Source organism: Aythya ferina, assembly GCF_964211825.1.
Source record: "Aythya ferina genome assembly, chromosome: 9".
Classification (NCBI taxonomy): domain Eukaryota; kingdom Metazoa; phylum Chordata; class Aves; order Anseriformes; family Anatidae; genus Aythya; species Aythya ferina.
The window spans coordinates 8,495,976-8,511,324 of NC_140305.1; the positions used below are offsets into that span (position 1 = coordinate 8,495,976).

General features: G+C 39.3%; 1 protein-coding gene across 6 annotated transcripts in view; it reads left to right on the plus strand.

Annotated features, from left to right (window-relative positions):
• SPSB4 (splA/ryanodine receptor domain and SOCS box containing 4) overlaps positions 1-15,349 on the plus strand; it is a 142,295-nt gene that overhangs the window by 7,830 nt on the left and 119,116 nt on the right. For 4 of the 6 annotated variants that reach the window (XR_014695991.1, XR_014695992.1, XM_084529646.1 and 1 more), the window contains exons 2-3: positions 3,933-4,005; positions 4,458-4,587. The exons of 1 other annotated variant lie outside the window; for it this stretch is intronic. The gene's annotated coding sequence lies outside the window, so the exon portion shown is untranslated. Of the gene's footprint in view, positions 1-2,470; positions 2,631-3,932; positions 4,006-4,457; positions 4,588-15,349 lie in introns of all 6 variants that reach the window. One more of the 6 variants, XM_084529641.1, reaches the window with a different exon arrangement.

Sequence of the window (15,349 nt, forward strand, 5' to 3'; positions counted from 1 at the left end):
TTTGGGCTGGTCACTTAAATTCAAGAAGGAAGGCATATTTAGATTCTGTCCTAAGCTGTAGGATTCCCATTTTCTAGTTAAACGGTGCAGTCCAGTAAGGAGCGCTGAGGCATCATTAGGGCAACACTAGGGCATTCCAACTCCTGGCCAAAGAGGAGTGCTGCCACTGGGACTCAGGCGAAAACCCCACTGGAGGGAAGTCCCACTAACTCCTCATGGAGTACAATAAGAGGAACTGCCAAGGCTGGTCTGTGTTCTGCTTACAGACAAAATGGGATTTTGGAGATGTTTATATGTACTGGAGCCTTCTAATAGTATGATGCCCAGTCCTGGGACAGACAGCTGCTTGTAATGAGTATTCAACATTTTAGTCAATACTGTTTAAATAAATTTGTGTATTCATTGGGAGGTTTTCAACATAGGAAATAGGTTAGTGAATAATTGCAAAACCTGTAGATTTTAGAGAAGTATATTTATCAAGTGACTGTTTTATATTCATCATTGTTACCACACAGATGCAATTCAAATGGAAGCTACCTGCACAAAATATATGCTTGACACATTGTTCCATGATCTAAGGAAAATTAATGTAACTTCAGAATTGAAATTATAAAAAATAAAAGCAATTCGGAGGAAAAAATCTCTAATGTTTAATTGCTCAAAATCTAAAGCAGTGAAAAGGTCAATATTGGATGAGGACACCTGATGTGTCTTTGAAACATTTTCTTAAAGTATTTTAAATACATTTACAGTTACAAGTCTTCTTTCAACTGATTTTGTTGAAAATATGTAAAAGAAAAGTACTGTCTTTGACCTAAGATTTGGCAGAGAAACATCTGGAAAGGGCATATTTTAATAGAAAGTTATAAGTGCATTAATATAGGTTATAATAAAGTAACTACAGTATTTGCTGTCAAATTAATATTCAAGGCTATTAAACAGTTCAGAACTTAAATCTGTACATATTTTTCCTCAGTTTTCACTTTTTTTTTTCTCTTGCTTTCAGCAACTACTGTTGTCAGCTGAGTGCTTATGATATTTTTTCTTCTGTGCAGAAGTGTTGATGGGTTGTAAACACTGCTTTAGGGTTAATTTTACAAGTGATGTTTTGAAGTGTAGTTATTTTTGTAAGTCACTAGGCAGAATAAAACAGGCAAACTAGCAAAAAGTGAAATATTAGGGTTTCTGGGGATGGATTGAAGGCTAAATATAATTAAATTGAAACAACAGGATGAACAATGTCAAGCTGAAAATAGAACCCATGATATTTACAGTCCGGTTTGAAGCTCTTAGTCTTATTTTTGTGGCTCTAGGACATGGAGCAATGAACACTTAGTGGTTAGTATTTTTCAATATTACTAGAACGAAGTAAATGTAAATGAAAAATGATAAAGCTTAGTATAGAGGGTAAATAATGTGAAGCTCTACTTGCAAATAGACTACTCTGCATTTAGCTAACTCCTTTAAAAAAAAAAAAAAATAAATGTTTGGACCAAAGACAGGTGGAAATAGGTTGTCCATTTCAATATAATTGTTTCTAGGTGGAGATCATGGAAGCAGCATTCTGAATGTAATTTCCCCAAAATACTTTCTAATCCCCAAATCATAAATCCTGGTGGCATGAGGGGACTTTTTTTTTTTTTTTTTTTTTTTTTTTTTTTTTTTAAGCAAAATGTCTGTGTGAAATGTCTGTGTGACTTCTCTGGCCTCCGTCTGATTCTGGCTCCTTTGCTCCATGGTACATTGTCTTCTCAGCAGTAGCTGCCTGCCTGTATTTAAGGGATCTCTCAGGTGAGGATGAGATGTGGAGAACATAGTGCCTGGATCCCATTGTGTATTAATCAAAAACCTAAGAGATGGAGAATATTTATTGTTTTCCTCATTCACACATGAGGACAGCTTTTCTCATTCGATCGATCCCTCACTGCAGTACATTATTGTGTCCTGGATGAGGAATTTCACTGCTAGAGAACCGCAGAAGTTGAGCCCCAGCAATGGAGGCTCACGTCAGGCGCACTGTCCCCTTGGCTGAATGGGAGAGAATAAGCTTCAGTTATAAGAGTTGGTATGCTACTATCTTTACTCCCAGAAATCGTTTCATTTAACTATTGTATAGGTAGGCTTTTTTGGTTGTTTTCCTTTTTGTATTATTTTCTTCCAGTTTTCTGCAGATTTTTTTCTTTCTAATACTGAAATTAGACGGTATATGAAGGCAAAAAGCAGTTCCGCCTGTGCTGGGTATGGGGTTAGGATACTTACTCTTTTTAAGATGTGTCAGTATTACAGCGTAAATCAGGGATGATCAAAGTAGCTGCATTTGCATAGGAATTTGCTCCTCCTACTCTCTAATGGGGCGGTTGTATGCTGCTGCGACGCATGCAGCCTTGTGTAGAAAGGATGACATACCTGAGCATTTGTTGAGCTTCATCTTTCTGAAAGCCCATTTCTCTCTGGTTCTTCCCACCTTTAGTCTGATCCTCTTCCTAGCTGTGGTGGTAACACAGGGCAGCTGATCCCCAGGAGCTAGGTTTACAGCTGCTTGTCATGGAGGCTTGACTTTCGCCAAGCTGTACGAGGAATTTAGGATCATCTTGAGCTGTCCAAAGTGCATTTACCTGTAAATATTAAAGGTGACCAGTATAAGTTATCTGGCAATAAATGAAACCTTTTGCCTACCATTCCAAAGTTAGGAATCTGATGGGTTTTATGTGTGTACATATATACACATAATCATTACATTTTGTGGACATTTGTATGCATATTTGTGTGTGTATATGTATTTGTATGTATACACTTGTGTTTTTTTATAAAAGAATTACAAGAAACAGTTGACTAGCTGTTTTAAAAAAAAAAAGGAAATGGATGGAGAAAACTCTAGAAAGTTGGAAGGGTTTGTTTGGCTTTCAGCTAGAATAAACATGTCAAGTTAAACATCCTAATCTAGGCGATTTGGCTCAGCTCTGACATTTTTGCCTTAGGCAGTGATTGGAAAATTGTGGTTTATGTCACAACCTACCAGCTAGACTGCCTAATTTTGATCATGAAATTTCCATAATCAACATGTTTTGCTTTTTTCTTTGAAATTGAAACCTTTTTACTCTGACTGTTTTTCAGCTAATTAATATTTTCCACTTTTCTAAAATGTTTATACTTACTCTTAAGTAATGAGAAATTGGCCCTTCTGAAAGGTAAATGTATTTTATAGTGAACATTTTACGATAATTTTTTCATAAGTACTGTAGTTTTTATTCATACTTCCTATTCTAAGTTGAAGACCTCTCCTGGAAATCTGTCCTATGTCTTACTAACCATTCACAAACTTTGAGGAAAAATAGCATGCCATTTTTTTTATGAGGCACCATGCTTTTCACAATGGTGCAGAGTGAAAAGATGAAAAATAATGACTGTAAGCTGAAACAAGGGAGATTTAGATTAGATAAAAGCTGTATTTATTTTTAACGATGAGGACAGTGAAGCTGTTGCACAGGTTGCCCAGACGGATTTTATAGTCTCCATCTTTTGAGGGTTTCAAGATCTGATTTCATAAACCATAAGTAACCTGATCTGACCTCACAGCTGACCAACGTTTAGGCAGGAGTTTGGACTGGAGACTTCCTATGGTCCCTTCCAGCATTCTCATTCTCTGACAAGTCATCCACTTGCTCTGCCAAACATGAAAAATCAGCCTTTTTTATATGTAAGGAATATATACATGTTATGTATGAAACACTTGGTCTGAAATTTAAAATTGCTGAAAACAAAGGTGTACCTGAGACATTTCACTAGAATGGGCAGTTAAAATTCTACCTATTTAGAAAATACTTCTAGCAGGCACTTTCTTCCCTCTACTGCCATCCACTCTCAGAAGCTTTTCTGCTTTTTCTGCCTTAAAGACAGTTGTCTTATTTTTCTTCTTTTCCTTTCTTTACCAGATGTGGAAGCACCGATCTCAGAATTGGTTGCTATTTGACAGCATATTGCAACTTAAGGCTCCTTTCTTGTTGTGTGAGTATGTTAAATACATATTCTGGGATATGCCTGAGAAATTAAATGTATGTGTTGAAGCTGGATCTCCTTTTCTTCTGTGAATGTCTGTAAAAGTCTGTCTGAGTTGAAAATGCACAATTTTAATAGCAGAGAGGTTTGACATCTGTTTGTGGAGTGAGCTACTATGTTTATTGATATAGGACCTACTCAGGCATGCACTTCTAAGCAATGTTCTTTATTCTCATTTAGGGCTAAACAAGTTGAATGAGGATGGATTTAGGTGTGCGCAGACCACTTAAATTACCACACAATGGCTATATCCTATCACAATCCCTAAACCCTTGGGGCTTCTGGTCATGTTGGAAGGCAATAGATATTGTATAATCAAGCATAGCCTGGTGTGCTGAGTGGTATCCTGCAGCTGCTTCTTTCTTTGCTCTCTTACATCTTCTCTCCTTCCCTTTCCCCAGGTCTGTTGCACAGACCTGCCAGTCTGCTGCTTCTGGCACTGGGGGTCTAGAAGAAAAGAGGCAGCACCGTCATGCTGCAGCCACATATGGTGTGGGCACCAACACAGGAGTGTGAAGTGAGGACCAAGAAGTGAGGCTCAATGTGTGAAAGCTAACAAATTGCATGCATTAACTGGGGCTCTGAGCAGATTCTGAAATGTTGAAGGGGGAGGAGACGGGGACTGTTCCTGGTAAAATGTTGAATTATTTTCGTAGCTGCATGCGATTGCTTAGCATTATAAATGTGAAGAGACAACATTTAAAGTTCTTATGCCTTGGACGTGTATTATTTTTTACAGAGGCCAACTGATAACAAAAGAGTACCCTGTCTGCCTCCATTAGTGACCTGTGCAACCAGTAAGGAAAGAATTACCAAACTCACAGAGAAGGATGAGAAATAAAATTGCATGATAGGATGATTACAGAACAGGAAAGGAAGTAAAGTGAAACTGAAGATCCTCTTTACTAGGAGGGATGCAGCCTTATTAGTGTGGAAGGGTTCAGCTCTAATTCTCAAAGCTTTGCACTTCTTGGCTTGCTTGGAAATGATGCCTGTTCTATTCATGCAGACCCCTTTCTTCCTCTAAACTGGAGCTCTGTTCAATCCTTTGTCTGTTAGTCCGATGACTTTTCCTCTTCCCCAGATGACTATACTTTTCAGCATAATTGCTGTATCATTTTTTTTGAAGTCTCGTTTGTGATTGAAATTACACAAGAAAAGTTCAGAGATATTTCTCTGAACTTTAAACTTCAACTGACGAGAAAAAAAAAATGTAGCCATACCATTTCTTCCTTCATAATGTGATCAAGTTATTAAGTGTTTTAAATAGATTCTTACCTTCCTTTTAAAGTTTAAGAAATATAATTAAAAAAAAAAAAAATCTCCATAGGAATCTGCCATAGAACCTTTTGGAAAAGTATGGTGACATCAAAAGAGGCTTAAACTTAATCGGTGGCTTTCTCAGCTCTCACTCCTGAGTGTAGGGATACAAAGTCTTTAGCTAATGAGTGTGTGTGTGTGCGTATATATATATATATAATATATAAAATATATTTTCCCCTGATAGGGTATCAAAATGAAATTCATGCTGTGAACACATTTTCTTTAACTTATTGTTATTGCTTTCACTTACCAAAGGAAACAACTGAAATAAATTAGTTTACTCATCAGTGAAGTTTGTTTCAAGGGTTTTGGGTGGTCAGTGTTATTTTAGGCATTACATGTCTCCAGTCATTATTTCACAGCAAGGTCCTACAAGCTGCCTTTTTCATTGTTCTGGCTCTGCTGCTACGGGGAGAGCTGAGCTAAGGGATGCTGTTGTGAGAAATCCTGTTTCTGAACTTTTCTACAATGTAGGGAAAGCAAGTACATTCACTAGTAGGAAAGAAGATGAGGGGGGAAAATAAGTGTGGTGATTCTGGCTCCCAAGGCCATTTGTTTGCAGTGCACACTTGACAACTTCTTTTTCCAATTAAAAAAAAAAAAAAAAAAAAGCTTGAAAACAGAGTTCTCCGACAGTCAACACAAAACCAAGTATCCAAAAAAAAAAAAAAAAAAAAGACCACTTAAAAACAAAACTGTGTTTCTTAGTGCTCTTTTGACCCAGAGCAGCTGCAATGGTAATGAGAAGGCTCCATGGAGGCTTGGCCTCTGACTTGCATGAATGCTTGCTGCACAGGGAATAATACTGAAGGAAACCCGTCCCTCTTCCTGTCTCTGAAATCTCTTGTTTAACTTTGTTAGGATTACATATTTATATATATAGGAGAAAGTTTGAGGTTTGGGATTAATAAGAAATATTATTTGCTATTGCACCATGAATAATCCTCAAACAGTGTTGGCATCTCCAAGTAGAATCTGTTGTGTGAGTTATATATGCTTTAAAGTATTTATTCTTACATGAAGTAAGCCTTTGTTTCAAGAAAATCCTGCCCCTCCTCTCACATGCATGTGTAAGGATGTTCTGAACTCTCTTTAATTGCTGAGCAGGCTGAGACCCCCATGGTTTGTTGCTAAGCGTGCTATAGAAGAACCTTGGTAGCCTGAAAAAGGAAATCTGAAGCCTGGTCGCACAGTTCCGTGACAGTTTTTCTCAGGCTGAGATGGCTTCTGTGTCACAGCTTGTTTCAGCCCCTTCCCATGTTTGGCCCTTTATTGTGGACTAAGTCATCTGCTCTCTCAGCAGAGTAATTATTCCCAAGCAAAAATTTCCTTTTTTGTCAGAATAAAGTGCTCTCTTACCAGAATAAAATGTTTATATGAACAGTTGGGAGAGGGAGGCTCTCCAATGTGCTGGAACTGTGTTGAAATAGGCAATCTCCAGCGAGTATAGGCCCTTTCTATATGCCAACTCTGTAGAACAGGGCAAAAGAATTGGGTGATTGCTTTAATTTACCTGTTCATTCGCTGTAGGTAAATTTAGAATAGAACAGAACAGTTTGGTTGGAAGGGGCCCTCCAGCCACCTGCCTGACCATCGCAGGGCTCCCCAGAAGCTGACGCCTGTCAGTGCGGCACCGTCCCAGTGCCTCTCCAACACCGACAGGCCCGGGGCACCAAGCACCTCTCTGGGAAGCCTGTCCTGTCCCGGTGTCTGCTCAAGGGATTTCCCCCAGGGTCCAGCCCAGCCTCCCCGGGGCAGTTCTGGGCCATCCTCTGGGCCTGCCTCTGCCTCCCCTCCTCAGGGAGCTGAGGGAGCAGCAAGGCCGCCCCTTGGCCTGTTCACCTTCAGCCAGGGACATGGGGGCCTCAGCCTCTCCTCACAGGACATGTCCTCCTGCCCGCTTTGCTCTTCTGTGTGCTCTCAAGAGCCTCAACATACTTTTGATGTCAGGGAGCCCAGAACTGCCCATGATTATTCAAGGGGAGGCTGCACCAACACTGAGCATGGTGGGATGTGTACTGTAGCAGCTCCCCAGTCGGTGCAGATGCAGAGTTCTCTACAGTATGTCCTGGTTCTGTACATAAGGAGCTGAGACTTCTTGGACTGAAGAACCAGCTTTGAAGAAAGCAGGTGTTCAAAGGGATTGGAGCTCTGTGGAAAACATTAATCTCAACACACAGTTAATGATTGTAAAATGAAGCAATGCCAATAGTATGGAAAGGGAACATGCATGTTGGATGAAACAGAGTTCAGATCCCCATATTTCTTAAAATATCCAGGATATCACTAATATATAGCCATATTTGACATCTCAGCATCTTTCAGCTCTAGATAGAACTTACTCTTATGTTTTGAAGACGTGAAGGCCTCACTAAGCTATATTAATGGAAATACAGAAAGCAATCTGAATTGTCTTCCCACATGTGGGAAGAATAGATCCAGTTCTTCACACTAATGTTGTTACCTGTGTTCACCTGAACGTGTCAGATCCTGTGCCTTGTGTTTTGTTCTCACTTTCAGGGGTGAGAATTCATGTTGTACTTTCCTTTTCTCTGTTGTGAGCACTTCTTTTGCTGGGTCTCTTTCACAATCCTTTTGTTTTGCCTTTCTTAGGCTGAAGTATTTATTTTTATTTTTTTTTTTTAAGTATTCAACATAAAATAACATACTTTATAGAGAAAGAGTTTTCTACTTACTCAAACTTTATAGAGTTATCTCAAGGCCAATTGAAAAGGTCTACCAAAATTTTACAACTGCTGCATCACCTCTGCCTCTCTGTGTGATTTCTATTTGGTCTTCAGGGAAAGATCATCCTTTCTAATCTGTGTTTGCCAAGCACCTCTGGGGGTCTTAATGTTGTATGGCTGGGACACATAGATAATACTCGATGTAGGCTTATTATGTCGTACCAAGGTTCTGGGCTTGGTGTGTGGATTGATGTACAGTATTTCTGCTTTGTTTGTGAGAGAATATTCTTTATGCTCATGTTTAACTTGTCAGTAGTGATTAGACATTTTGTGGGATTTGAGCCACACCTTACATATATGTCACTACTTTGGTTGTAATTACATAGAAGTGTGAAGAAAAAAAGCTTTGTGCTGTTTGATTTGAGGATAATTTGATAGAACATGATTAAAGCACAATTGTGCTGGATTTTCTTATAAACTTCCCTGAGCTGTCCACAGTGTTCTTTGGGAAACGCAGGATGCAACGCTGAGTGTGCCTGAACAACACAAAAGGGAAATAAGCTATTAATCCTGAGAAGACAGAGAGAAAAGGTTGCAAAATTGAGACTTTTTTTCTATTCTGCTTCTTCAAAGTGACTCATCTTTATGCCATCTGATGTAATTTTGGTGCTGGCTTGAGGTGGCGTTTCTAGCAAACTACTTCGCTCTGTGTTTTGTTTTCCTCTTTTTCATGTCTGATTGACAGTCCCACCAAGAAATAACAATGAAAAATTCATGAGGTCAATCCCCAAGTGATTCAGAAAGGACTTTCATGGGATTAGGCAGTGGCAGTTGAATTTCCTGGGGCACAAGTGTGTTTTAAAGAAAGGGATAAAAGTGTGTTATTCTCTGGATAATCCTGGCTGAAATATAAAGGACCGGTTTTGGTGAATAATTAGAGAAAATGTCCCCAAACCATCTTTAATTGGTATGGCATAAAAAACAGTATTAATAGTATTATTTCTGTTAATAATGTGTATTTTCCTTCATTTTCTTCCTCTATAGGGAATGGTGTTTTCTTTCTTTTTGTTGTTGTCGTTTTGTTTTTGTGTTACATAACAGCTGACAAGGAAATATCAGAATGATATTGTTGTATTTGTGATCTGCATTTCTAGGAGATAAAAAGCCCTTTGTTCCTGTCTATTGGGAAGCATGCAGAATTATAGTTACAGAAAAATTAAGCTGCATTAACTTTCTGATTATAATTCATAGTTATGTGCTGGCATCGAATAGAGGGCTCAAGCTAGCAGGTGGTAAACACATACCAAGAAGTGAAATTTCTGTGATGACCGCTGCTGCTTTTGAAGGGACTTCCTGAGGAGGGCAGAGGCAAATAAATTTAAGTGCTGTGGCAACTTGATCCCAGAGAAAAGCTGGTCCATGAGCTCTAGGAATAACCATACAATCTTTCTCATGATGCGTTTTGCTTTCAATCTCTGATCTCGGATATCGAGAGACCACCAGCACCAAACCTTGCAGCATGCCCAAGGGTCTGGCCAGGATCCTTGCATGCAGGGCAAGGGTGCTGGGTGTTAGGTCCTCACTATGGCTTTAAGACCTTTGGGTGATGGTAATGAAGTGGGTTTTGGCAGATCTTTTATGTCCTTTAGGATATAGGTCAACCGTTATGGTGTGAGATTTGCTTTAATCTCACTTTATCCTGCATATGTCTTAAGCTGCCCATTTTCTTGGTTTCTCTTGTTTGTGGTACCTTTATGGCTGCAGTGTGCCCTGCTGCTGTGAAAACAGAAAAAGAAATTACAGAGGCTTCCTGATCTTGATGTAGGCATCATACTCTGATGTCTCCCAGTTCACTGGAAGCAGGCAAGTCGTTAAGGGTGCTTAGAGGAAATGTATGTTTGATCACAGAGAATTAAGTTGAATTGTTAGGTTAAAAAGGCATTCACCTCTTTTAAGCCCAGTACACATCGATGGTACCTGTTAGCAGGATTTTACTCATTCTTAATATCTGTAGATTTGGAGAAACTTTTTATCAAACCCCATAACGATTTGGGCAGCTGCCTTGGTGTAGTCGTGCAGGGTCTCTGTGCCCAGTGCTCAGTAAGCTGCTGGCGTCAGGAATGTTAGCAGAGTGAAGGAGCGTGAGGAGCTGTGAAGAATCACTCCACTCTTTCCAAGTCCTCTTTCATCTTCCTGCCTTTATTCATCTCAGCGTCATATTTCAGTTTTACAGTGTGGATGAGATATTTTTAAACAGGAGATGCAATTTGCTTCTTCAGAATCACTGTGTTTAGAGAGTTTGTTGCCATGATGGGTGTAAACCTTTACAAATGGCTTTGCCCAGAGGAAAAATGTAGCTTTTATATGGAGAATCCATGTGGAAAATAAGTGTTGTGTTTTGTTGGTTTTGTTTTTTAGATCTCTAGTGTTTGACAGCTCAAACTAGTTTTGAACAGTTAGGATGTAGCAAAGTAATTGCCTGAATGTTAGCACTTTCTTCGTGTTTTACTTCTGTGTATATATACATTTAGTTATATACTTGTTAGAGCAGAAATAGGTTTTGTGTCATTCAAGTTTGGGTTTGTTAAAGAAAACATTTCCTGGGAGGGGGGGGGGAGAGGGAGGGAATTATCCCTGCTTCTGATCACTTGGCAGTGCACATGCTCTACCCATCTACTTCTCACTAAGAATCATCCTTACTCTTCAGTGTGGCTATTTTGGTTCTGCTGAGGTTGCCTTTTTCAAATAAGCAATATATAAATAACACAGAACAAACTTGCTGGTTTAGTTTGTTTTGTGAAAACTTCAAATATACTGAAAGATAAAGTTACAAAAATGAATTTCTTGTTATCACTCGTGGCGCTTAGGGTTTCTACTACTGCTTAATTTAATTAGATCTACAGGTAACGTACCCCCTGATTATTTTTTTTATCATGATTTTTTTCCTTGTAGTTCTCCAAATGTCTGGATTGCCTGCTGTCGTTTTTATCCTAATTCATTTTTCAATTTCCATGCTTGCTTTTCATCTCATTCATTACAAGGAAGAGCTGAATACATTTATTTACCTTTCTCGAAAATGAGAGGAAGCGGAGGGTATGAGCACTGTGATACTCATGAACTCAGCTGTTTCACAGAAAGCCTCCGGAGAGGTGTTGGAAGTCTGAGGGGTCCCACAGTTGGGTGGTCTGCAAAACAGCCCACCTCGAGTCTGGGTGAGGTACAAGAGGAAAGAATGCAATTACAGGCTAATTAGAAATCCAGATTCTCTTCTGCAAAATGTGAAGTTTCCTTTTCTACCTCAGAAGTGAAACAGACCTTACCAGCACTTAAAAACAAACTTGCCAGCAAAGAATTGACATAGCCCAAAATACCCAGCAACCAGTGATTAGACTTTCTGCTCAATTCATGTCTGCAATCTCTAACTACTCACCTGCTGGCTGTTCTGATGGGAGAACAGAGCCCCGTCAAAAAGAGTCTCTCCCACAGAACCTTCTTAAGATGGGTACGTTCCAAGGAAAATACTTCTTTCTCCTTTCTCTCCAACCCCCAATAGTATTTTCTGAGTAATAGACATTTCTTTGAATATTCCTAACACCTGTCACTAATGCCCGCTGAGTACATTTTTTGCTGTTTTTCCTGCACTGCAAAGAGGTGAAATAGTGTGAGCTGAGCAATACGGCAACTGGCCTTTCTGGAAGAAAGGCAGTTGCTTATGGACATGATTAATGGCAAATCCATGCTGTGAGGCTGGCTTTGTGCTTGCTTTGGGTGGTGTCTAAGGATTTTATTAGCACATAAAAACAGTTTGCAGAAAGATCAGTTTACTGAATGGGTCTAGCAGAATTTTTTCTTCAGATTTATTAGATATTTTTGGATTGGAGGAAAGCACCACTCTTGAAATGTGTCATTAGATTCCTAGTGGAAATATTTGTCAAATGTTCACATTCAGCTTCCATACTCAATTTAATGTCTAGGTAAATGTTAAGTAAATTTTATTGATTATGTTAATTATACAATCAATAACCTTTTAAAATGTCAGCTCTCTAATTGCACAGTTCTCAGATCATTTAAAGCTTAAATTGGTGTGTTAATTTGAAAAAACTTCCCTTGATTTAGTCATCTCTCTTGAATCCAACCAATGAATGTAGAAAGCGGCAGTACCATGAGTGTATCGTGTGTGAATCATGAACAGGAAGCAAAATTTGACCTTGGGGTAACTTTCCTTCACTTCCTATGTTTCTTTCACTGTCAAGAGATGAATTATCTGAGTCCTGTTAAAACTAAGTTGTGGATAATGAATTTCCAGAATAGAGAATGATTCAGTAACTCCACTGGCTGACAGAATAAAGAGCATATCAAAGGTCTCAGAACAAATGAGGGAGGTCTGTTTGAAGGCCTAATCTTTCCAATCTGAATCAAATAGGTGTGCTTGGCTTGGGCTTCCATGTCAGTATCTTGCAAATTAATCTGTTTTTCTGCCAAGCACCATCCTGTTGAGGTTGTTTACAGTAATGGAAGCAGATTGTGTGAGATGGGCCTTCTCAACTAAACCGAGCCATGGAAAGGTCCCAAACTGAACTGAGGTACGGGACCCACTTTTGTGTATTTCCTTCCTGGAAGTTTTGCAAGAGCAAGTGACCAAATGCCAGAGTTTATGTAAAATATGTTTTAACTTAATTTCATACACACTATTTCCATGATTGATATACTCCATATTAGTAACTATTTTTGAAAGAAAATTGAGCAGCTTAAAAAATTTAAAGGTGGTTAATGCACAAAGATGAGGATGTCATGTGGATGCCACCAGGGCAGGTTGGGAACAGAGAAGGCAGGAGTCCTGAGCCATAGCAGAATCATGGAGAACAGGGCTGTACAGGACTTCGAGAAGTCATCTAATCCAGTTCTTTGCCCCAGGATAGGACCAATTGCATTTTGTGGAGTCTCAGACAAAATGTTAAGTAAAATGTTCATTTACACTGCCAAGCATAGTTTCCGTCACCTGGACTACAGAAGAAGCTGGTGTATTTATGGCCTGAGGGAATGGGGAAACTTCTGCTCAGAGAACTCGTCTGGTGTTTGATATCTGCAAACCTAATCCTGGGATCAATCAGATGCTTTTAGTGATCCTTTCTATATATCGTACTGCACACAGTGTTATGAAAAGGACTGAACTAGCTGCGAGCACCCCTTAGGCTTGCCCAGATGAGTGGCCACACAAAGGCCAGGAGGCTTTTCATCCTCTGAAAGACAACGGAGTCTTTCCCACCAGTGGTGGTGTGTGGTCTACTAAGCTTTGCTGATGTGACTGTGCTGCCTTGTTTTGCACAATACTTGTAACCTATGGGTCTTTATACTGCTCTTTAGATCACAATGCAGGTATGTTTTGTGCAGTATTGGGAAACTCAGTATGAGCAAGGTTAATAGGATCTTACATCACTTCCATCAGCTCATACATATAGGCACCTATATGCACAGCTCCTTGTTAATCCTTGTAGGTACCCACAGATCCCTACATACATTAAGTCCCTGAACTTAGACGTTTAGGGGGTGTTTTTCCCCATTTTGCTGGATTTTTGTTTTATCCAAACAGCTGTCCCACCTGTAAAACTCAAATAGCTTTTTCATGCCTTGTTATGGTGATTGTCAGGTACCTGGTGACAGGGAGTGTAAGATGCCCCCAGGACAAAAGTTTGGAATATCTATACCAGCGTAAGTGTCACTTGTTGGCCCTTTGCTTCGCCAAAGCTATTCCCAGTCAACACGGTAGAATAATGAAGTGTCGATTGAAAATAGCAGGTAGATCTCATATTGCTGAAAAGAGTCTTGAAAATTCAAGCTGTGTATGTACACAAACTCTCATACAGTTAATTCCCAGGCAGAGCCATGCAAATTATCACAATAGGAGTGTCCTGTTTCGCTGGTGCCATTGTTGCCTCTCGAACTCATCACTGGATTTATTTTGAAATCTTAGGGTGAGGTTTGAGGAGTGTTTGATCTCTCTTTCAGTGGCCCTTTCCCTAAGGCTATTACTAGAAGCACATGAAGGCATCTGCTCCTCAGTAACACGGGCAAGCAGCGTGGTTCCTTGCTAGTTAGCACCTGTTAACAAGGACAGTGCTCATTTGCATTTCTAAGGGTAAATGGGAAGAGCTGGGTTTGAGATTTGTGCACTGTGGGGTTTATTTGGTTTTCAATTCTGTGCACGTAGTAGCCTGTTCTAGCTTGTTTTTTTTTTTTTTTTTTTTTTTTCAGCAAATGAGCTAAAACGATATCGAACTATTGACCAGGGTAGTTAAACTGCTAAGCAACTTTTACTCTTTTTGATGAAGTCTACTCAGTCTAGCCTGAATCAGAGACCTTTCTGTGCTAATTCAAGTTATATTTAATTAATACATTTTTTTCCCTCTTGTATTCACTTGTTTTATTTTCTTGCTATTAAAGTGTTTTTATATGTACTATGTCAGACCCTATGAATAGCTCCTTTAGCGAATTTTTCAGAGATGGCATTACAGTGTGAAGCTATTACCTGTGGTATGGCTTAATTACATTTTCCCCTTTTCTCTTTAATAAACTGTCATGGGATTTGCTAGATGGTCAGTTTAGTGTCACCATTTGTCTAGAAATCTGCCTATGTTGCTCTTTATCCTCTGCTCCTAAATCAACGAACCCTAATGGAAGAGCTTCTCTTCTGTTGCATATTTATGTAATTGCCTTTTAAGGGTATTCTATTTTCCAGCACTGTTGTCTTGCTTGAAAACAAACAAAAACTAACCAACTAAACCAAACAAAAAGAAAAACAAAACAAACAAAACCAAAAACACAAACAAACACGGTGGTGGCGATGGCCCATTAAGCAATATGGACACCAGTAAATGCCAGCGGTACTGCGGCTATTTCCCATTGTAATGATATCAGAATTTGCTAGCCCCATCAAAACACAGATGGAAATTCTTCCTGTTATTCACCGATGATGAATTCAGGTACCTTCTTGTATCTTCTCTCGTTTCATACTTTTCAAACTGGCACCGTAAGGCACATTAGTAAATGGCTTTCTTTACCACTTCCATTGTTAATGAGCGCAGGGCAGATCGGTGAGTTCCCTAAAAGCTCAGTGGTGAATTGATTTCTTCCAGTCCCGTTTGAAAGAGATTATTTTGTTACTGTGCTAACAGAGGCATCTTATTCTGACAAATTCATGTAAGCGTGGTGCGATTCATGTAAAACACAGATCCTCAGCTTGGTATATAGATTGGCATTTGTAGCAATATTATCAGGTTCATTTG